The sequence below is a fragment of the Lepisosteus platostomus genome, chromosome 19, assembly GCF_059453375.1.
Source record: "Lepisosteus platostomus isolate fLepPlt1 chromosome 19, fLepPlt1.hap1, whole genome shotgun sequence".
NCBI classification, from domain to species: Eukaryota; Metazoa; Chordata; class Actinopteri; order Semionotiformes; family Lepisosteidae; genus Lepisosteus; species Lepisosteus platostomus.
In genome coordinates this window covers 7,310,657-7,334,333 of record NC_142629.1, presented here as the reverse complement: position 1 = coordinate 7,334,333, position 23,677 = coordinate 7,310,657, and the positions used below count along the sequence as shown (strand labels likewise).

The following is a 23,677-nucleotide window of genomic DNA, read 5'->3' as shown; positions in this document are numbered from 1 at the left end:
GCTGTACTCAGATCATTGTATGCTAAAAACGCACAGCATCACAGAGGTCTTCAAGTACCTAATTGTTTGCAAAGAACTTCAGATGAAATCTTTTCTACATGCAAAGTCTCCACATACACCTGGCCCAAAGGGCATTAAAACCATGGCAGGTGTCTCCACTGAGCAACCTAGAAAAAAAAAAAACATTAATATATAAACGAGACTTCATCTTAAAAATGTATGTCTTTATCTTGTGTGTGTGTGTTATGGCTAAACAACACTACACATCTGACTACATGATTTCTGCAGCAGAGAAAAATTCCCAGACAGGAAATGCCCTGTCATTGGAACAGATGAATGCACTAGCAATCGTACATGGACACTCCCTCTGGCAACAGCACAGTGATTATGACAGGTTTTCAAACTCAACCCTGCCCCCTGTTGGGTAAATGAAAGAACCTCTTTTAAACATAATAGGTGTTCTGAAGAAATATCCTCACTGAGAGAGAAAGGGATCCACAGGACACATTAACTGGCATTAAATTGTTTTAAAAATAAAACACAATGCAAAATTGAGTGGCAGAGACAGTGTGATAAAGTAGTTTTATTTTGAAGACCATATCACACATTGGATACAATTATTTATTAATTTCATTGATACATGTCTGCACATGTGAAAATATGACCATATTGCCTGAGCTCACCAACCAGGTCACTTACAGTACTGTAGCTCCTTTTAGAAACTGATTGTGAGATTATTAACAAGTTACCTTGGATTGTTAGCCCATGTATTGTGTTCAACAAGTTACCTTAACGTCAGTCTAACTATAAAAAAGAAGGTTGACAGTATTTTCTAATTTGCGCGAAAGAGACAATTCATTACAGAGGTTCTCATTTTTTGCCCTCATCAGCTCAAGTGTGTTGCTCTTCATGAAGATGCAGCTCAAAAACACTTAGCTTTTTTGTGGTCTTGTGCAGATCTTTCCTAGCAACAGTATCCCGGTGATGCTGAAATGCCCTGTTGTTTGGGGTTTTCGCTCAAGGGCGACAGAAAATGTTCAGCCCCCCCTGAGTGAGCCCCATTTTCACAGACCTGAAGCACTGTTCTGCTGCAGTTGAATTGTTCCTCTGCTGTCAAAGCTGGGGACTCCAGTGGATGCCATTTCTGAATCTTAAAAACACTGCCCCAAGCATGCATATTTTATTTCCACTTAAAACACATTTCAGCTTTCGGATCTTTTGAATTATCTTGGAGCTACTTCTGTTTTTGCCTCACAATCTTTTTCTCACAGTAGGTGCTGCATTTTGTTCACCCTATAACATAGGGTTACTAAGTCTGTATGAGACACACATACTATGTACCTTAGTCCTTGCAACAGAAGCACAGCTCAGCAACACAGCATAACAAGAAACAGTTTAATATGGACACCAAATCTCCAAAGAGTTGGATTTCTCCCTGACAAACATAGATTTGTAGTTCTCCCTGACAGACAGAGTTGGATTTCTCCCTGACAAACTTCTCTGTATCATTGACTAGTTTCAGTTATGCAGCAGCTTCATACTGACGTTTTTGGTTATCAGCTTACTCATTTGCGGCTTATGTAGAGGGTGTGTTTGTTGTCCAGGCAGTTACAGTTTATTTTCAGGGTTATCTCAGCTAACGTTTTCTCCTCCTCGCATTGGTGGGTACAGGAGAGAAAAAAAATCCTTGTAAAACTCAGGCTGTGACACACTGGCATTCTTTGGATTGCAGACACGTGAAAGCCCTTCAGCCTTGCCTTATTTAGTCAATAGCTGAGATTTTGGTCAGGAAGGGTAGGGCCAAGTTTACCTGTTGAAAGCTTTGTATTGTACAGCGTGATACCTTAGCAGATTCTTCATTAAAATTCAATTCATATCTTTATCATTATTGTAGTTTCCATGAAACTAAGTAACAGAATGGAACTGGTTCGTGATGGCACTTATATGCAGCATATACCTGCTGTGTTACCTGAACTAAAATTTCTGCAGTGAATCATTACTCCACCTCTACCTGCTGTTAGCAATCAGATTGCCTTTTTAGGGCATCATTGTCATGTATCTTCAGCATTCTTTTCTTTTTTTCTACAGGAGAGCCAGAAATGCCTGTGTTCCAGTGATTTCCTTATGCCCAGGATTGTGTTTGCTGTTTTGGCAGCTTTTGTATAGGCATTTCCTTTTGTCTGAGAATAACAGTGTAATTTGATCAATACACTAGGGTATGGTGTTGGTTTCAAAAGCATTTCTTTAGGGCACAAATGTCTGAAAACAAGAAATGTACAATATCTAGAAGTGTTCAGGGTTTATTTTGATGGTACTGTATGATTTGTGTTGAAATAACAACAAATTTACTATAGATTATACTTCACTGTGGCCCTGTTTTAATACACTCTGTTTTTATTAAATGAAACGGGGAGGATTTCAATAGACACATTCAAATATATATTCAAAGCATGTGGCATGCTGTGTTTTGCGTCAGACAGGCAAATTTTCGAAGACCTCTGAGCAACAAGTCTGCAGTACAATGAGTGGAAAGAGACCTCCTGAAAGCCTTATCCACACTGTGATTACATTTCACTTCCCACAGGTTACTCTCTGAACAATTAAGAAATAAAATTATCTGTCTAAGTGTGGGAAAATGAGTAGAATTATAGTTACATATATCAGTTTAGGATAGTTCTGACCCTCGTCATTATTGCTTCACTTCACCCTAGAATGGTTGAAACAAATTGAAAAACATGTAACAAATGATTTATATTCTACGATGATCAGATAGGCTTCAATGAATCAATCCAAAATGAAAATGGATTTCATTTTGCTTTAAATTCTGACGGGCCAGGCGACATCAATACAGTGTTATAATGAGTGTGGGAGTTTGATTTGGGAGTAGCTAGTGAGGAAAGTAGAATAATCCCAGAAGCTCAGCGGTTGGAAGCTTCGCTGTGATCTAGACATGCCTGTTCAGCATCTGCTGTGGGAGTCCTCCCCAGCTCTGCAGAAACAGCGCCGCAGAACCTCCCCAGCTTTCCATGAAGGCCTCTTGCTGACCTTGTGAGGCATCTTTCCCTGTAGCGTCGATGGGAGAAAGAAAATAAATTACCGCTGAAAGAGCTGGGGGTCCAGCGAGGATGATCCCTGAGAATGGGAGCTGCGCAGGAAGCTGGGAGGGCCCGGAAAGAGGGGGCTTTGCATATCAAGTGGTAGAATTCATTACCTCGAGAAGTGATTCAGTGACCATTAAACCAGCTTTCATTCATGCCCACACTTGCTGTTGTACACACTGCAGTTCCTGTTGCTTCAGCACTCGCTGGCAGCTGTGATCATTGCACACACAAATGCACAGTACCTTACGACTGAATAACAGCCCTGCTTTCTTTTTCTGCAGCTTCAGGCAATGCAAAAACTGGGGCAGGGTTTTAGACGAGGGAAGGGTGCAGCCGCTCGACAGTTGGAGAGCGCTGTCAGCTCCACTGATTTAACAAAGCAGCTTCGCCCAGTTCTTACCATTATTTTGTGTTGTGTTTCTGTGTTAAGAATATATTTCGAATTATTTGTGTGATGTAAGAGCTACACAAACACTGCTGCGTGTAGCACGCTTGCTTCTGGCCTTCAAAGCACGGCACCAGAGCGTGTTTTTAATCAGGGTAAAAATAGCAGCTTTGATGGGTACTAGAAAAGAGGAAGTCTTGCTCTGTGCGGAAATCTCCACACTGGAGAGCAGTTTTAAAGTGACAGACAGGTAATGTGGCCAAAGCGAACGGCACTTCAGTCTGTGTAATAATGTTCACATTTCTCGTTACCTCCTAGCTTTGAGTGTTGCCGTGGCTTCTGAAAATCCTCTTCAGGAGCCATAATCTGAGAATTCTCTGGATCAATTGAAATTTATGTTCCTTTTCCAGTGCACATAAAAGGGAGTAGCTTACGTCTTTATCGGTGTCAGAGTGTAAAATAGATAAAAGCTATAATGTTCCCTAAAAGGCATCCACGTTTGTGCTGAATCAACTGCATTAGTTACTGACTTTCACACTGAGCTCAGTATGTGCTTGACTTCTCTACAGATTTGAAGTCCTTGGTGTTACAGAGAAAAAAACAACTGCTTCTTCAAAATCATCTTTAAAATTAAATTAGAACAGAACGGATAAAAAATGGAATTTTCCAAACACCGTACTGTTGCTTTTCACATAGGTTACAACCTGAGTTCTCTGATAATGACCATAAAGCAGTCATAGCGACTCTCTTTTAAAGCCAAAGAAGCATCACCATAAAAAGGAGATCTATCATCCTGTGTGTACTCATGATAGTTTTTTCCCTTCATCGCATTGATGTGTCAGAACAATTAAGATTCCTGTGAAACACAAACATGCACAGACAAGTCTCTCATTCTTCTGCCTTCGAACAAAAACGGCCCAGTATGGACATTGAAGTGGTACAGATCTTTACTTAATATTTTCTCACGATGTGGAGCTCAGGAATTGAATAGTAGAGGGCCTCTCTCAGGCTGACAGCACATACATTAGCACTGTCTGAGTACAGAACAGTTCAGTGAATGGAATTCTGCTAGAAAGCAGGCATCTAAGAATGCCAAGAAAGACCCTTTTAAATTGAAGGTGAGCTGCAGAGCCGTCCTTCGTGAGGTATCGTTAGTGCTGTCAAACACAAATTGTCAGCCTGCTCTGCTGCATAGATTTCACATCACAATGCCTCTTCTTATAGCAAACCGGATTCTGAAAACCACTAGCTATTGAGGACCAGCAGACACAGGAACTGTATGTTTCTTCCCAGCTCAGCTATCCCGGAGGAATAACTTGCTTAGAAAGAATTAAGCGTTAAAAATTAACACTGTATAAAAAGAACTCAAAACGGTTAATAAACCCGTAAATAGCACTGACAGTAAATGCTTTGTCACAATACTCACAGAGCTTATGAAAAAATTACGCCCCTAAAATGAGAGGAAACCAGATGCTGACTGCGCACTGAGTGGACTGCAGGCTTTGATGACTAAGTTTGGCAATCACTACCTGCTAGTTTTTCCCATATATGGAGCTTTTGAGAAAAGAAAGCCTCATTGAGAATGAGGCAGGGCTCCACCCTACAGACCTTGCTCTAATGATTGTTTGCAGTCTAAACAGCGCAAGGAGGAGAGGGCAGCCCAGGACTGATAGTGCAGGAGTGTGCGCATGTGTGTGCGTGTGGTGAGGCAGTCAGGGAGTTGGACAGGAATGCTAAAGAATTCCATGTGTGTGAGAGAGTGACTCCGTGCTGGTGTGGACAGGAGGGAGAGAGAGCTGCCCACAGTCGCGATGACACAGGGCACAACAAGATGGACGCAAAGCTGTAAAAAGTCAGAACGAGTGGATGTGACAAAGAGCCACTCGTCACCAGCGTTTCAGCCAAGACCTGCTATTTAAGGCAATTTCTGTGCCCTAGTTTAAAACTGCTTCCTCGTTTCTGTTTTTTTGTGCTGTTTCAGTGCCCTGTAGCTTATACCTGGGGCACATACATGCACTGAAAGCATCTGATTAAGTTTCAGTGCCTTGTATGAAGAAATATAATAAGGGACTAGGCCCTGATTGCAGTACACTAACAGGAAAAAAGTAAGAGTTTTCTTTTGTGTACATGTATATATATTTTGCACCATGTAACATTTTCACATGTAAAATACTGTATTTTGGCTTGCTGACGAATAAACTGCACATCCATGACAGCCTGCATAGATATGAAAGCACGTAATGCATAAATAAATAAGAGGCATGCATACAGATAAATAACTAAAGCAGTTAAAATATGATATGACAGAAAGAGTACAGAAGCTAACAGCTTGAGTACCATATATCTTAAACACCTGTTTATAAAGTATAATATTGTGTATTAAAATCACATTTTGTCAGTGTTTCATCCAAATTCTCTAAAGAGTAATTATCCTTACAAGTGATCACTCACTAAGACATGCCCATCGGCTAACTAATTTAAGATAAAAGCGAGAAAAATATTAAGATCACCTACTTTGTTCGAACATCTATGTGCTGGAACTGTAATGGCCAGCCCACTCAAATACACATGCACACATCAGGGCTTTTAAAAAAAAAATCTTTCCTGCAGAAAGCTCTATCGTGCACAGAGAGGGAGGCTTTGCGAAGCAGAAAAAAAAAAGAAAAGGAAATTAACTTGAAGGAGCAAATAAGCTGAAATAGTTTAAACGTTCCTGTTTAGCAAAACAGAAGTGAAAATCTTCTTTGCAGCAAATTCCCCCTGCTTTTTGCATATAACCATTTCATTCATTTGGCCCAGTGGTTTCAATCTGATTTCCTTGTGAAAGTCCCATGTGACAGAGGCCTTGCATTCTTAACATTGTTACCATGTGACACACTTAAAGATTGCCTTTTATGGTGGTTACTCTTACATCTCCTAGAGGGCGAGGCTTCTCTCATCTAGGGAAATAAATACGAAGCTATGGAAATGACTATAAAACAGAAACAAGCATCCAATAATTCAAAGTTTTGGATTTATTTCTGGGGTGAAACATGACTCTTGCAGATTAAAAGGCAAAGTACTATCTCAAACCGATTTGTTTGTTTGATTCACAGAAAAGCTACAGACTCTAAAAAAGCATTTCCTGCTGTTTCCACTCTGATTTGTGCTATAACAGATACCACTAGCTTTCCCAGCCTAGCCCTCTTTTGTATTTTATCTGACAGTCGTAATGCATAACCCTGGAATAGACGCATTAGTAAGGAATAAAATACTGGGTGCTTATTCTGTATACATTAGGCATAATACTTTTACACTAAGTGCAATATGTTGCTATTTGTTTGCGTTTGTCTTGTAAGTTAAGGCAAAGTATTCAACTGTTGTTGCATCATCAGTTTGGCATTCCAGCAGCAGGTAAAGACCAGCACATCACACGAGGACAGATCGGAACTGATCTGCAGGCTGAAACTCGTCCATGTCTCGGAGTCTTTTTCACTGACATAGAGCAGTCCAGGAATCACAGCTGGCCAGCGCCCTTTCATCGGCTCTCCCTTGAAGTGCATGGAAATCCTGGGGACCTGCTTGAGCTCAGATGCCTGAATGTGGTACGATCAAAGATGTGATGAGTTGTGGCCACCCTGGAGTGATAAAGCCCAAAGCACACTCCACTCTGAGGACTGAGGGCTTGTCACCTTTGTGAACCCCACTTTACAGGGGCTGAGAGATGTGACACAGTGGTCATGACAAAGCTGAGTTGTTCACCATTAGAGCAGATAGCAATGGCCTGCATGGGTTCTTATACCACACTACATTGCTGACCTAAACACACACTGGCATCCATTAAGAAGCCCCCTGCATACTTGTAGAGGCAATCAGTGACAGATTGTGTGCTGGATTTGTGGTGTGGACTAATACGCACTGGATCTATCCTGAGGCCACCAAACCCATTTCACCTCTGACCTGAACTGCCTTCACACTGAAGCTCCCAGAATCAAAAAACTGGCAAATCCACTTGATTTACTACATGTCAGTCAGGACACCAGCCAGTTGTCTGCAATGAGAAAACTAAATTCCAGAGGCCCTCAGAAGATCCAAATAGAGATACTGTGCTTGCACAAGGGAATATTTTAATTCTGAGTTCCAGAATTAATTGCATAATTCCACAGAAGGTGAGAACGTTTACTGCCAAATGAAACCATACATTTGAGAGATTCTGGGCTGTGGCAGGAAACTGACTGTAATACACAATCACCATGAAGTTTGGAGAAGTTGCGATTTAAAGGAAGCTCTCACCCATAAAAGTATAAAGAAATCTTGTGTCGCCCCGCCCACCTCGTTCTTACATGACAACCAGACCTTTAATGCTTTTCGTTTTGTTTTAAGTAAAGCTTACTACAAGCAGATTTAAATACAATAAAATATGCGTAGGCCAAGTTGAAACCATTGTCTAGACAATTTCAGCAGAGAGAGAATAATTGTGTACAATATACGATAGATTGCAAATGAGAGGAGGCCATTTGGCCCTTTTTGGCTCATTTGGTTGCTAACAGATAATTATTTCATGAACAAGAGTCCCATAGCTCTTTGGATAAAGAAATACCTCCTGTTCTCCATTTTAAACGCACTTCCCCCTATTTTCCATATCTGGGTTGTTATTCACGTTGATTTCGAAGAGCTAGGTTGGGTCAGCATGGTCCGGGCCTTCTGAGGAGTTTGAATACTCAGGCTCTAGATCAAAATGAAGCAGATTCGTTTTTTAGCCTGTCAGAACAGGACATTCCTTTAAGCGTTAACAAGAAAGCACTTTTGACATTAGCCTTGTTCATCATGAAGATTAACTAACCTACCACTGAAATGCTTTGTCTCTCATTGAAATTCTGCATATACAGTTTATGCAATATCTGAGTGTGCCTGACCAATATTCATGTCAGAAGAAGCGAGACGATCAATACATACAGCAGAACTGCACCTTCCTATTTTGGCTCAGGCTTTCTCCAGGGCTAAAATATCTGTATGCAACTTCCTGTGTTGACTCGGCTTAGAAATGTCAGACCTAAGAAATGCAGTTCCTGTTAGAAAGCCTGTGTCTCACTGAAAATGCCCTTATTTGGCTGCTGGGATAGAGTTTTTGTTTGTGGCAAGTTCTCTCACTGTTAAATATGTGTCAATGCTGATTTCACTATTAAGGGAGAAGTAACTGGGAAGCAGTTTGCTTTAGGTTAATTGGAATGTTGTTACCTTCCAGCTTAAACATGTTATAAAAAGCCAGAAATCACCTTCATTTTCCACTTTTTTTTTATTCTTATTGTTTTACTTTCTTCCCAAATATTGATCCTTTAATTCATTAAAAGTGGTGTGATACTCAGTATGAACAAATATCTCCCTCATTTACAATTTGTCTTATGTGGAAAGCTACCTTAAACTTCAATGATTTCCCTCTTATTAGTCAAAGTTTTATTCTGTACCAGCTTAAGATCAGTAATGAAGTCCAGTTAAAACACAATGATAAATATTAGAAAATTTGCTATTATTGCTAAAAATGTGACAATGTATGTTATACTGTGGTTTAGCTGTTCAGGAGCTAATCTGGTTTTATTTGGACTTTAATTACATGTTGTTTTGCTCTAGAATCTCTCATTACTGGATGCTATCTACAGTAATAGATAGCATGTGCTCAATGGAATTATATGAAGGCCCTTCTTAATGACAATGTAATGTAAGTGCTGTCTTGTGATTAGAAATCAAGTAAGGCATGCATGAAGATGGGGCAAGACTGGCTCTGTACACACAAACACAACTGTATTACAAATATTGACAATAAAACCTATCCCTTAATTTTAATGACTCATCTCTATGACATCACAGCTGAGTCAAACATGTACTGTGTCTAACAAACAGACACACCTCTGGGAGATGTATGAAATTGACTACAGTTGTACAGTTTTGGGGTTAGCATGCAGGACTTATGCAACTTAGCTAGACTGATTGGTAGTAAGGTTGCAACCTCATCAAAATACAGGAAAGGTAAACTGGTCTGGGATATAGGAATTGGGCATAGGCCTTTTGTATTCACATCAGCTAGGGCAGAATTGCTGAGTCTGACTAACTCCTCTTCCACTGTTTTTTTTCTCGGTGTAATTAAATAAGGACAGAGCCGAGTTTTTAAAAGCCCTCCAATGGAGCACATAGGCTGAGCTGCATGTTAAATAAGCTTACCCCGAAACTAAGGCGTGCTCTTTAGAGAGAAATCATGGGGCAGCCTAGACAGCAGAGCTGAAAGGAAGAAACAGGACTTCTACAGGCAAAATGCCATTTACCCAGCGACTGGAAATAAAAAATAACATTATTTACAACCACAGTGTCAAATCGATATTTCAAAGGGGGACTGACAATGGAACAAACTTGAGTCATGGGAGAGACTGGAAAGTGAGAAACTCCTACAAGGGTTAAAGTCTGAAAAGGCATTTCTGAACTTCAATATTAATACTTTGTACAGTAGCTGTTTTATACAGCATCCTGGCTATGGTTATACTCTGCCTGTGGGCCATACACTTTCTGTTAATTCTTCTCCAAGTTGTAGAAAAATGATATCACTATATTGAAGACTGTTCTGCTCTGTATTCACTGTGAACATAGATTAATTTTAAAACATTACATGGTCTTCTTATCCAAATATCCCATATTATGTCAATGTAAACAAAGATCTATAGAAGAAGAACTGACTGTAGTGGATTCAAAATTTTTGAAATTCCTTCTTCATACACTGTTTTGATACCAAGTTAAATTTGATCCCAAAGCCTTTCTTGATCCCTTCTGTAGTCTGTGTTTCCAGAAATGATGATACTCCTGTCTCTGCAAAGCTGATTTTATCTTATATGGTCTTCCTTCTTAAGGTATCCTAGACAGTGACGGTAAATACTGTTGAGGAAATGCTTTATACAGTAAGTGTGAAAAAGACAAGCCATTTTCTGTAAATCATAGTTTCAATCTTGCTTGAAAAAAAAAATCATTATATGAAATACGATTTGAAAACAAGTCCAGTTCGCTTTGGATTCTGCTCCCTGGCTGCTCTATTACAGAAAGCTGAGACAGAGTTTATGTCACCCGTCAGCCACTGATCTCAATGGATCCCCTCATGATTGATGATGGAATACACTTCCCAGGCTGTGCTTTGGCTGTATTTTATGAAGCAGGACCATGTCAGACCTCTGGTGTTGAAAACAGCACACTAAACTGAACTAAAATGTTTGGCACATGGACTGTCATAAGATACTGGGAAATGATGGTGTTGACAGCAGTTGCTCAGAGCACATTTAAAAGCAAACATCCAAATATGGCAGAGGGGATGTTTAACAGCAAGTGTGTTAGACTCTAAAGAGGAAGTAGAGTCTACAGCAGTAAAACTGTGACAAAGAGAGGCTAGGGGCCAGGTCACGTGTGTTGTGCCAAGAGTGCAAACGAGGAACAGCAGCTTTGTCAAAACACAGAGTCCCGGAGCTTTTCAGATCTTTTCGTCCTGTTTTTAGGGCTTTGAAATGATAAGTGATTATGTTGATGAAACCAATTTTGAGTCACAGCTTCAACTCTTCTGTGCTGTGGACTGTACACGAGACTTCCACACTGCTGCCAGAGAGCATATCTGGATGCTGTAGTCTCTTCACAGAGGAAATTAAACCTGCCCAGCTGGAGCCTCCAAACTCTGGAGATTACAAGTTCATGTTAAAAAAGCAAACAAAAAGGGGTTGTTTTTTTTTAAAAAAAACAACATGGATCTCTAATACTTAGTGCTGGTTTCCTCTTGCTACTAAGATGAGGCAGGATGTACTTTAGCTGACCGTTTTTCAAACACCAATGTGTTTTCACCTCAGATAACGTTTTTTTCCCCCCAGACCTATCGCTCTTGCCTGTCAAAACTGCAGTCTTTAAAACAGAAGAACAAGCCAGGTTTCTTTGTGGATGCATTCATATCAGTCCTGTCCTATAGCCAAATTTCTTTCAAAGGCAGTGTGGGTGAAAATCAATCAGCTGGCAAAGAATTTGAATTTGAATTGCTAGAAAAATAAAACAACACAAGACATCCCTATTAAATGTGAAACCACTTGGCAAATAGGTGTCTGCTTTGTCTCCTCTTGTGTAGAAAGTGCATTTTAGTCTCTTATCCACTTCACATGGAATCAATAATGCACTGGCGTAGAATAAGTCAGATTTTTGGTTCTTTATTGTTTTTTAATGGATCGTCTTTTGTCAGAGTCTCACACTTTAATGAAAAATCTACTCTAACTGCATATAAATCATGCTTACAAACACCAGGAATTAAAGTAAAGGATAACAGAGTTGAGATGTTGAGAGAGAACCCGTCCCCTGTTCATCCAATTCCTGACTCTCTGGGGAGATTTTATCATGTCTACCTCTAGGGACCCATAGATTAAAGAACATGGCACAATGTACTGTTTGTAAATTATCTGTTCATAAAGTGTAGTGTGACAGCTGAAATCAACAACACTTTCTGTTTGAAGTACAGTAACCCACATGGGTCTTGCTTCAGTGCTTTTGAAGGCAATACTGAAAGAGCATGAAGTGTCACCCCATTGGAGGACAAGAACAGTGAGCGCAAATGACAGGGCCATGTGGAAGGATGTTGTTAGGTTGTGCATGTTTAAGGGAAACTGTTTAAGGCAGGAAACCTTCATGTAAAATAATGTAGATAACAGAAAGTACTACATATAATCCAAATCTGATCATTCAATGGCTTTACTATCCTTTCTGATGACTGTATCTGGATTGTTACTTTGGCCACTTTGGGACCACAGTCCTGCAAAGGACTAAAATGCAGTACAACTTAAGAAAGGTCAGAAACAAGAGGAAGCCATTTGGCCCATCTAACTTGACTCATCCAGCTGTTTCCTGAAAGAAGCTAGGGTAATGGTAACTTGGTCCATACTCCTGCAACCCTTTGAGTAGAGAAGCACTTTCATATGTACTCCCCCATTGTGTCCACTGGTGTCCTCTGTTTTGTATTTCCCTGTTCATTCTTAAGAAATCCAGTGACTTTGTCCGTGACTCTGAGGATACCGAATACTTGAATAATATCCTCTTGTAGTCTTTTCTGTTCAAAACTTAAAAAGCTCAGCTTGGGAATGTATCTTATCTCTGGACTGATTTTAACGCAGCAATATCTTTCTTGTAATGTCTTAATTTTCTCTGCTTATCTGCCACTTAATACAGTCATCCTCGTCTGCCTTTACAGCAGTGCCACACTTGTAATATACCCAGAACAGAGAATGTCCAGAAATCACAACAGTTGGAGATCAGCAAAAGACACACAACCACAAACTGAGACTTTTATTTTGTAGGGCCACTTCTATATACATGTGCTATACGTGCAATACTGAATGATTTATATTGTGTGCTATTTCATTTGTCCTAGGCCCCGAGTCCTGGACTTCTGGAATTCATTCCTTCTTTATTCGGGTTCAAAGTACAGCTAAACTGTAAAAGACAATTTAACATTCAGACATATTAAATAACTCTTTTGCCGATCACTTTTAGCTGTGTTTCAGGAAGGGTGTTTACTGTAAACTCACAGCACCATAAACAGTTTCCTAATCATCTTCATTACCTCATAATCACCACCAGCATCCCACAGACATTAAATAATTAGGCAGAATTTAAACTTATTAGTGTCAAAGCCTCTTTGGAGGGCTTTGCCCTTCCAAATGGCCCAGACCTTGGTTTAAACCTGTCATGTTGCCTTGCTTATTAATAAAGAGGGCAAATATCAATGGGCTATTATTTCCCTACATCTCCGCCTGTACCATATTTTCAAAGCCAGCGAGGGGGCTGGGATGGCATGAATTTTACAGCGTGTGGACTAATGCCCATATTGAAACCCATCATCAGTCTGGTAATTACTGGACAACCATGATACATTTGTTTAAGTGATCTTCCTCCGCAAAGCACATCCAAAGAAAATTCAATCCATTCCGCCACACAATATTACAGACCTCTACAAGGACACTAATGGTTTTTCCCTTGTAATATTTTAATCCTTCTGTAAAGGCAGGAGAAAAGAAAAGCATCAAAGCAGGATGTGGTCAACTGCAATTGAATGGATGTTTTTGGAAACTCCTGGGCTCCACCAAACACCACCAAGCACAGAGAGACATGGACCGAGCAACAAACACATGAGGTCGACTCTTCAGAAATGACCGAGTCAACAAATCTTCAGAAAAAATACCCTACTGGTGTGTAAAAATCCGCTACATTCCTGTGTTTTTCAGGTTATTTAATGTGTGCCATGGGTCTTAAAAAAGTACCATGACACATTATAGGGATTTTCTCTGGCCAATTTAACTTTGTTTTGTAGCTCCCATTCTTTAATTATTTAACACTGCTTAAATCGCAGCTCACTGACAACTAAATGTAACGTTCACAGAACCGATATTCTTGAGATGCCTCATCACTTAATGTGCACTGATTTCAGACATATAACCAAACGTCTAGATGATTCCCAGTTTCTAAATCTTTTTTTTTTAATTCAGCTATTTTATTTTTAAAAAAAAACATTCTAGATATTGAAAGAACGCCTTTAGCACCCCAGGAACCCAGGAAAACACCCAGGAAAAATCCAGTGCTATAAGTATGGTTAGAAAAAAGCTAAACACAGCGATGGAAGGTTATGGCTGTTTCTAATTGTCTGTTTCACTCAGAGGAGGGGGCTGCTGGCTATGGTCTTGGGGGTGGTGTTGATGGAAGGGGGTGAATGGGGGAAAGGATATGAATCCATTTAGGCAGTAAATTGCTCTCTAATCCAATCTGTGTGCTAAGAAGCCAGCTGGTAGATAGATTAACTGGGACTTCCTCCTCTCTCTCCTTTTCGAGAGGCCTGGCTGGAGAGCACAGAGTGAGCACTTCCCTAACACACGGCCAGAGTTGCTCTCAGATCAATCTTCTCCTCCAGCTGACTTATAATCAATGACCCATATGCAGCTACAAAAGTGCTCGCTTGTCCGTGCCCTGCACTGCTAGGACACTTACAAAGAGTGGGGGTGGAAGTGGGGGTGGGGTGGTGGGGATCTGTAACTGTGGCTTTTTCCTCTGCGATGCGGACAAGGGAAACGGACGTCAGGAAGGGGCCACGGACTGAGCTTTCTGGGCAGTGGCTGACGTCCTGTCATATTCCACAGCTTGCGGATAGTGTCAGGAGTGTGACAGGCAGTGCTCGTCATTAAAAGAAAAAAATAACAGCAAGTGGGGGACAGTGCCTTAGGCATTTGAAAAGAGATGTCTGATTTTACTAAGCGGTTCTTTAAAACTACCCCTCAAGCCCTCCCAACCCCCCAAGTCCAGTGAACACAGTTGACACACAGTTGGATGTTTCAATAAAGTTCACATTTTCTGAGAGGCAGAAGAGGAAGTACACTTTAGAGAGCTGCCTCTCTCACACTCAGAAGCAGTATAAATTGGGATAGCTCCTCCCTTGCGCCTGCTTAACAATCAGACAATGAAATCTCTTCTAAATGGTATAAAACTGAGAGCCAAATTCAAAACCATTTGCTTTCTGCAAGCTCACCAGAGAGGCAGACGCGACAGATTAGCACAAGAATGTTAACCCTTCGTTGCTTGGGCAAGACCTATTCGACTGTCACAAAGAAAAACCTCAGCCTTTAACCTCCAGGGAATCAGAGATATTATCTCAGTTATCTCTGAGCCACCCCTGGCCTGTTGAATATCAACCTTTTCAGAGGAATTTAAGCAATTCCAAAAAGGCAGATACACCTCATCTTCTCAGCAGAAGCCTAGCAGTTGACGTCTAAGGCATAAAAAATGTAAATACAAAGCAGCAGTGAAAATGCAGGCAAACATTCCCTGAGCTTTCAACGTGTGATTTATTCCGTCGTATTTTTCTGCAAAATACTTCTCCTTAAACCTCAAGGTTTTGAGAACTCTTCAGTAGATTTTTTTAATGGCATGAGAACAATAATTGGAAATAATTTGTGCACTTTTTGATTAAATGCCATGTGTGAGTAGAAGAACAACATTAGTGGAACAAAATGTATACAGGTTTGGAACTCCCTGAAACACAACACTTGGATGAATATGGTGTACTGTTAGGGTGGTATGAATTCACAAGTTTAACTATTAAAGGTTTTCAGAATCTCAGCCTTTGGTCACACACGAGTCATCAGAACAATACACTCTGCTAAATAAGAGTGCTAAAAAAGTGTGGTTCCAGACCCCCACAGATGCCATCATTAAGAGTAGCCAGGTCTCTAGGGACTCGCTGACCACTCACACCTGCTGCAGTGGGATCACTGTAGCAGAGAAAACAATAATATCTTATTATTTGAAGAATCAAATAATAAAGCGAATTTGAAGAATCCGCTCTTCAAATTCTGCCCTCCTTGCTGTCCCCCAAGCCCGTCTACATTGTATGGGTGACAGGGCTTTCTCCTGCTATGCCCCCAAGCTCTGGAACTCTTTGCCCAAGGATATCAGAGAGTCACCTTCTCTAAACTCCTTCAAATCCAGACTCAAAACCTTCTTCAGAAAAGCCTTTACTTAACTGGTTCCATTCTTCACCCCTCTGTTCTTCTTAGTACCACCATCCATGTTCTCCTCTATTGTTAATGTTGTAATTGTAATTGTGTCTTATCTTGTGTATTCTTCTTATTTATTGTTGTAGTCTTCTTATTTATTGTTATTGTCATCCTGTAAAGGGCTTTGAGAAGCCACCTTTAAAGGCGCTATATAAAATAAAGTTTATTATTATTATTATTATTATTATTATTATTATTATTATTATTATTATTATTATTATTATTATATAGTGACTTTCAGTTCCTTTAACAATACAGTGCACAGCACACTCATTGAAATGTTACTGCTCACGCATATTGTGGTGAAGTTGGGACCGTAGGAGGGGAATCTTCAGAAATTCTCTAGAAAAAGAGGGAGGAGCAGTTTTTGCAGTTGTGTATGTAACTGTATTTTAACAGGATGACTAGCTTCTTCTTTCATATTCATGAATGGTTACAATGAGTACTTTGCATGCCATTTTGTTCTGTTTCTTTTATGACAACTCTTTAGTATTGCTGTAGATTTTATTGATTAATGCCATATTTTAAACTTTGATTAATAATAATAAAACATTTAACAAAGCAGTTCATGTCAAGACACAGCAATCTACAATAGAAGTATATATCAATAGTAGATGTATAGGATTAAACATTATATGACAGTACCTGTATAAAACATATTTCCAGGTAATTTAATTTTTCATTTGAAATTTCTGCTGGAAGAAACCCGCCACCCACACCTTTGATACATGATACAGGTCTTTTTTCCCAATGTTTAAAAGAGCTTTAAATGCACTGCTTGAAGGAAAGATACCCCTATCTTGACATCTCAAGTGATGATGATTTTATTTAGAAAGACTGGTAAGATCACAATGATTAATCTGTAACACAAATAAAATCATATACAGCAATTGAAAAGAGCCGGGGAAAATTAAATGCCTGGAAAGATTCCTTCCATTATGTTTTTGTTGAAGTGATACTGCTTTGTGGCTACTGACAAAAATGCAAATACAACAGGGCAGATCTCTTAGAGCAATCAGCCCATCCAGTAAGAAAAATTCTTTTGAAGCAGACACATTTATCTTAACACAAAATCAAAGTCTAAGGAGTGCCCTTTTTTCACAATGGAGTGGGATGCATACGACTACAGTGGTATCTACGACTACATCTAACCTAGTCATTTCTTGAACGAAGCCTGGGTAAGATCCTCAGATCAAAATCCAAACCAGATGATCTAGATGGCCTCCGCTCATTTGTAATCCTTCTAATGGTTCTAATGAAAAAGAAGAGAATCATGGTAACCTAGGCTGTTATTATCATTTGCCAGGTCAGCCCCTTAATGAATTGCTGGCACGGGCCTGGCTACAGTGATGGAAAGGGAGACAGCAGACATCTGACTGGCTTCAGCGAGGATGAGGGAGCAGGTGTCTGTGTCACTTGTCTCATCCCCCAGCACAGCGTCCACACGGAGCGGCATGTCCATCAAGGCTGTCTCCTGGGTGTTTCTGGAAACGCCACGCTGGCAAAAATTACCGCAGAAGAGCGGCAGAACTGGTGGGTCATGACAACTCCAGTCTGGAGACAAGACACTCGATTCCAGCTGGAGAGAACGCAAGAGCAACAAAATCAGAGCATGTCCACCGATTAGAGAAAGAAACAATAATGGGTATGACAAAAGCTGACAAAAGTCATTATATTTTATATGTATCATATATATTAGCAACACAGGAGCCCACAATGTTCTGATTGGCAGCTAGTGCATCTTGGGGACGACTGTATTGCATATTTTGTTCTTATGCCTGTCTTAAAACAATGAAGGTTTGTTTGAGAGTCGGTCTTAACATTGTCTTTAAATGCGAGAAAAAGGATTGTTTTGATGTTTAGCAGTGACAATCACCCACAGAGAGACAGAAAGCGGGATCAACTGTTCTGCATTTCAGCGATGTACAATATCTGCCCATCAGCATGATCACAAAGGATTAGCTTTGACCTTTGGCCCAGAAGCACAGAATGACAAAAAGAAATCTGCTGCAGCCGTAAAGTAAGCAACCAACAGCGGTCAAGTAAACAAAAACAAATTCCCCACCTGATGATGATGATAACGATAACAACAACATTAGTGTGAGACATAGTAAAGACAAAGACAATGAAATATCATAAAGCAGCATGGCATTAAACGCGACAGTTTGGTATGGAAACCTGGGGTTGAAAAGCAAAAGTAAACTGTCCAGAATTGTGAAAATAGCAGGAAAAATAATTGGGAAACAGCAGCCCCAGCTCTGCGATTTATATCATAATGCAGTTCTCAAAATGGAACTCACACACCCATTCCATTCTCAGGAAGACTGTTTAGGGTACCAAATTAAAATAAAAACATTTATAAGAAGTCCTTTATCCCCTCTGCAATAAAACTACCCAATAAAGGTATGTAAATGTAGTCTCCCCACTACCTACTTTTTATATTTATGTTTCGCATACTGTTGTTGTGATTTCATGTGATTTTAGGTGACTCCCATGTTTTGGACAATAAAGTATCTATCATGGACTTTGATACAAAGAACATGCGTTACATATGTTAATCACAGCTAAAAAAAATGCCTGGTTCCAGTGAAGGTACTTTTCAGAGAGTATCACTTTAAACAAAACCCCTGAGCTGTAATTCCCCAAAGGAATTACCTAAATGTTTAACACTGAATACTACGCCAAATGCAGATAAATAAACTTTATTTTACCAAGAAGGGCTGTGAACTGCTTTTACTCGAATAATCTGGAAATCACCAAACAGAGCAAAAGGAAACTTCAGTGAGGTCTGACAACTTTAATGCTTGACAGAATACAGTATATGTATAATGTAAGATGTCCTAGTACACAATATTTTCCAAGCGATGACTTTAAAACATTAAATACTAAATTCCCGTAAAATATGGTTTGCTGAATATTCAGAAATGTTTGCAGCGGGAATGAACTGGAGAGACTTATTGGAGTCTGACTGTCGCATCTTTAAGTAGGATCAAAGCTTACTTTCATTACATCGTCCTTTGGCAAGTGATTTAATCACTTAATGAGATCAGCTGTTTCTCATATTCATAAATGGACTGAACATTGGTTTTATTTGTAAACACTCATTTATTATTAAGACAGTGTTTACTTTCTGGTTTCTTCGGCTCCAAAAAACAAATGCAACACAATAGGTTACCACAGGTGAATATTATCATTAGGAGTTCCAAATGTTTAGAGTGTTCACTTCTAAAACAAGGCTAACATTAAATAATGGTCTAAAAAACAAAACAGAGTAATTTTACCTACGTACACAGTGTCAAATAAAGCTATAACAGAAGGGAAAAGCCAGCTATAACAATCTATTAACAAGAATTATGTACTATAACAATATTTTCTTTCCATTGGTGTTGAAGTTGTCCCTGGTAATGTTTTTTTTTTCATATTAACTACATGCTGAAATCTTGCTACATAGGTCCTTTGGATACAACCTTAGTCTTCTTGAAAGGTACTGACAACTAAAAATGCAATATATATGTTTTTGCACCTGCTACTCCATCTACAGTTATTGTAGCGAATACGGTACAGGCATGGGAACAGGGGCAAGCGAACCAAGAAAACAGATGTCATCGTGTTTTCCTGCCAACAACGCCAATGTTAAACAAACAGCACGCACATCAAACCAAAACAAATCTGCCCTCCAACAATCTAGAAGTCATAACTCAGCCATCACACACATTAAGCTTCAAATACGCAATGCCCAGGGAAACACTTTGCACAATAGGTGTCTCTGAACAAGAATTACACAGCACTGAATTTAATGTACAGTACAAAGTATTTGGTAATTGAAAGTAGGTCTTTATTATCTAACACGTTTCTTGTAAGAGTGCAATGTGTGTAAAAGTTTGTGTTTAAAAACAAACATGAAAACTGCTATAGAAAAGGGCTGTTTTGAATGACTCAGAAAAGATGTTTGGTTTGATCGTAAGTTGTACTTTTCTTTAGAACACTGAATGCCTTTTATTTCTACAACTAGTACCAGATAATTCTTATGCTTATTCTTTTCATTAAAAATTCCCAGTGTCAGTGTATTTGTTATCTAAACATCAACAATGAAATGAATAATATGCAGATGTATTTATCTAGGAAAATCATACAAAAAGGCTGTGGCTTTGTGTGATGCTTTTCATGTTTGCTGTGCTGGAGCCTGGAGTTGCTGGAAATACTGAAATACATCCTTATTATTACGTTGAAAATAGTTCAGTGTGCTTAAAATCTAGGAAGATGTAAATGATATACATTTAAAGCAGAAGCCACACCTTTAAATGAAGCACAGACATTTATATAGAGTATAAACACCTACAGTCTACAATAGCTGTTATGTAATGTGAGATGGGGCTGTAGTGAAGATAAAATGTCTTTGTCACACTCATCATGCCAGGCATGTTTATTACACTGGCCTAACAGTAATCCTGCTGACTCCGTTATTCTTCTGTATCCACAGAACACAGGATCAGAAATCAGCGTATGAACTAGTACAAATGTCTGATGTATTGATTTTGTTATTGAAACTCCCATGATTGACATTCATCTCTAAAATAAAATTAGGAGGAAAAAAAAGTCTTATGCCCGTCTCCCAAATAAATATTGGGCAACAAACTATATTTAAATAATCTGGAATGAAAAATGAACCAAAATGGGCCACAAAATATTGACAGCCTTTGTTCCATTCATAAATCTACATTAAAATCCAGAGATGAACAGAACAACAGAGTATTGTCCAGTCATGTACAGCGAGGGAACCCCAGCTACAGGAAGTGTACAGACCAAAAGGATGCATAGGTTCACACAAATGTATGCAAGACATGGCTAGCAGGAAACAAGCACATCCCATGTGGGTAATGGGTTAGGGTTATATGTCAGATGGATAGGCAGTGGTGACTTTCCAGACCAGTGGCAGGCATGCACTAAAGGTTAGAGGATTTTAGCAAGGCACATTGCTCAGATTGCTCCAGTAAGTGTCCCATTGTTTAATCGGGTCTCCAAGTCGCCATTGTTAAATGACAGTTTGTTCTTTATTGACTTACCTGGCAAAATAAAGGACTAAAAACACATAAGAGACATAAGTCACTTTTTCTCCCAGCAAAGAGACAAAATATCCCAGGCACAGGAGACAGGTTGGGCAAACAAAAAGGAGAGACACATTCTTGTTGGGTATATTTCGAGCTTCTTGTTAGGTATATTTCGAGCAAACACAGATTTCATTTTGGTGCGACTGATGGAAAAAATCAGTTTAACACATGCTAATAGAAAAGGGTGTTTTTCATTTCCTGAAGTAATGCAAAACAGGCTTCACAGTGGGACTTAGAAAACCCTTATTTTGGAAACCGTGAAGGAAATCTTACCTTTGACTGCCTCCTTTTAGCGTTTGTTAGTGGTCACAATCGTCCAGCTTTAACACAGGCTTGAATAGTATCACACCCATCTATCCATCTATCGCAGCCATATCACCCTGCAACTCACAACTGGCAACCCACTGAAGCTAAACAGGTGTGAGCCTGGTCAGTACCTGGATGTGAGACCTCCTGGGAAAAACTAAGGTTGCTGCTGGAAGAGGTGTTAGTGGGGCCAGCAGGGGGTGCTCACCCTGTGGTCCATGTGGGTCCTAATGCCAAAGTATGGTGACGGGGACACTATACTGTAAACAGGCGCCGTCCTTCGGATGAGACGTAAAACCGAGGTCCTGACTTTCTGTGGGCATTAAAAATCCCAGGGCGTTTCTCGAAAAGAGTAGTGGTATAACCCCGGCGTCCTGGCCAAATTTCCCATTGGCCCTTACCAATCATGGCCTCCTAATAATCCTCATCTATGAATTGGCTTCATTACACTGCTCTCCTCCCCACTGATAGCTGATGTGTGGTGAGCGTTCTGGCGCACTATGGCTGCCGTCGCATCATCCAGGTGGGGCTGCACATTGGTGGAGGGGAGTCCCCATTACCTGTAAAGCGCTTTGAGTGGAGTGTCCAGAAAAGCGCTATATAAGTGTAAGCAATTATTATTATTATTATTATCCATTTTCCAACTACTTCACCCAATTCAGGCTTGCTGGGGAGCGAGAGCCCATCCCAGCAAGCAATGGGAGCAAGGCAGGTACACCCTGGTTCAGATACCAGTCCATTGCAGAGCACACACAGACACACACACTAATACTAGGGCCAGTTGTCCCAGAAGCCAATGAATCTACAGTACCAGTATGCAGTATTAATCTACCAGTACATTAAACTGTGGGAGGAAACCGGAGCACATAGAGGAAACCCATGGAAACCCAGAGAGGATGTACAAACTCCACGCAGACAGCACCCCAGGAACCGAACCCAGGGACCCCAGCACCCCTGTGCTGCTCATGGTTTAACATGAACACCGAAAATGGAAAAACAAAGGTGAATTCAGGCAATATTCAACTCTGTTACTTTTGAAACTGAGGTGAGGAACTGGATTTTGTATAGGTCACTGTATGCATTTTAGCAACAGGACAATAACAAAAGGTGACTTTTTGCAGATTTACTCCTATACAGATAACAAGTAATCCACGATCGTAAAATTAAAACCTTTTATCTGCTCCAGTCTTACCTTTGTCACTGTGTACAAACATTGGCAGACTGAAATTCTGTATTACTTGATTCTAAGATAGTCTTGTGCATATGCCTCTGAAGTGCAGGTTATTCTCCTTTAATGAGACATTCAAACAATAAGCAAGACCACATGTTTTAGCACAGAAGTCTAAAGTCCACAGAGCCTTTAACATCTATTGGGCTCACCAATGCAAAGAAAGGAGCTCTCAGCAGTCGGCGGGGAGAGAGCTGGTGTCTGGCTCAGAGGAACCTCTTGTCATAGGTGCCACGCCCACCCAGTACAGTTTGCCTAAGGAAGCTCGTCTCTGGTGCCTTTTGTTTAAAAGCATACTCATTACAGGGCAATAGACTTTAACACACACAAAAAAATAAAGAGTAAGCAATTTCTGTCAGGGGGTAAACTTTGTCATCCTTGAGAGAAAGTGCTGTTTCCTGCTTTTCCCTTTGTGTGATGAAAATGGGCAAAAAAGCCCATGCTTATGTATTAAAAATGCCGATGAAAATAAACCTTGACATTCAGAACGCTGATTCGACGGGCTCTGTTCATAGAGCCCATTTAGAATTATCATGTGTAGCTTTGAAACCTTCAGGCCATTTTCCAAGCAGCTACAGCATAATCCACAGAAAAGGAAGTAGGCCTGTACACTACATCCCGTTTAGCACTGAAGCACTCAATGAATTTGCAGTTGTTAATAGTGCAAGTGCCGTCAGATTTTTACAAATTAAAAATGCCAAAGAAACATCAAATGCCCCGGTTTGGAACTTTATTATTATTAAAATGAGACATTATTAAGCTGCTGCTGTACGGAAAGATGGAGCCAGACACAGGCCCCCGAAATCAGACATAAGGGGTCTTCCTTAATTTAAATATATAAAAAATATTGTAATGATTCAACCTTTAATTCAAAGTCCTATATTACTCCGAAACCTTTTACGGACGTTTTTTCCCCCATCGAGTGCAACAGAATTAGGAAATATACTAAGGAAAAATATTATCTGAATTAA

General features: G+C 39.9%; 3 long non-coding RNA genes across 3 annotated transcripts in view; 1 reads left to right on the top strand and 2 right to left on the bottom strand.

Moving 5' to 3' along the window:
- Positions 1 to 18,781, top strand: part of LOC148645050 (uncharacterized) — a 33,058-nt gene extending 14,277 nt beyond the window's left edge. The window contains exons 2-3 of the long non-coding RNA XR_015928519.1: positions 13,525 to 13,709; positions 17,371 to 18,781. This is a non-coding gene — a long non-coding RNA (uncharacterized LOC148645050). The remainder of the gene's footprint in view (positions 1 to 13,524; positions 13,710 to 17,370) is intronic.
- Positions 552 to 6,608, bottom strand: LOC148645051 (uncharacterized). Its single transcript, XR_015928378.1, has 2 exons — positions 6,001 to 6,608; positions 552 to 3,063 (listed from the first exon to the last, which is right to left on the bottom strand). It is a non-coding gene; the product is annotated as an uncharacterized LOC148645051 (long non-coding RNA).
- On the bottom strand, positions 16,865 to 22,852 carry LOC148645049 (uncharacterized). The gene is made up of 2 exons (XR_015928520.1): positions 22,671 to 22,852; positions 16,865 to 17,643 (listed from the first exon to the last, which is right to left on the bottom strand). It is a non-coding gene; the product is annotated as an uncharacterized LOC148645049 (long non-coding RNA).
- Positions 22,853 to 23,677: the final 825 nt, after the last annotated feature.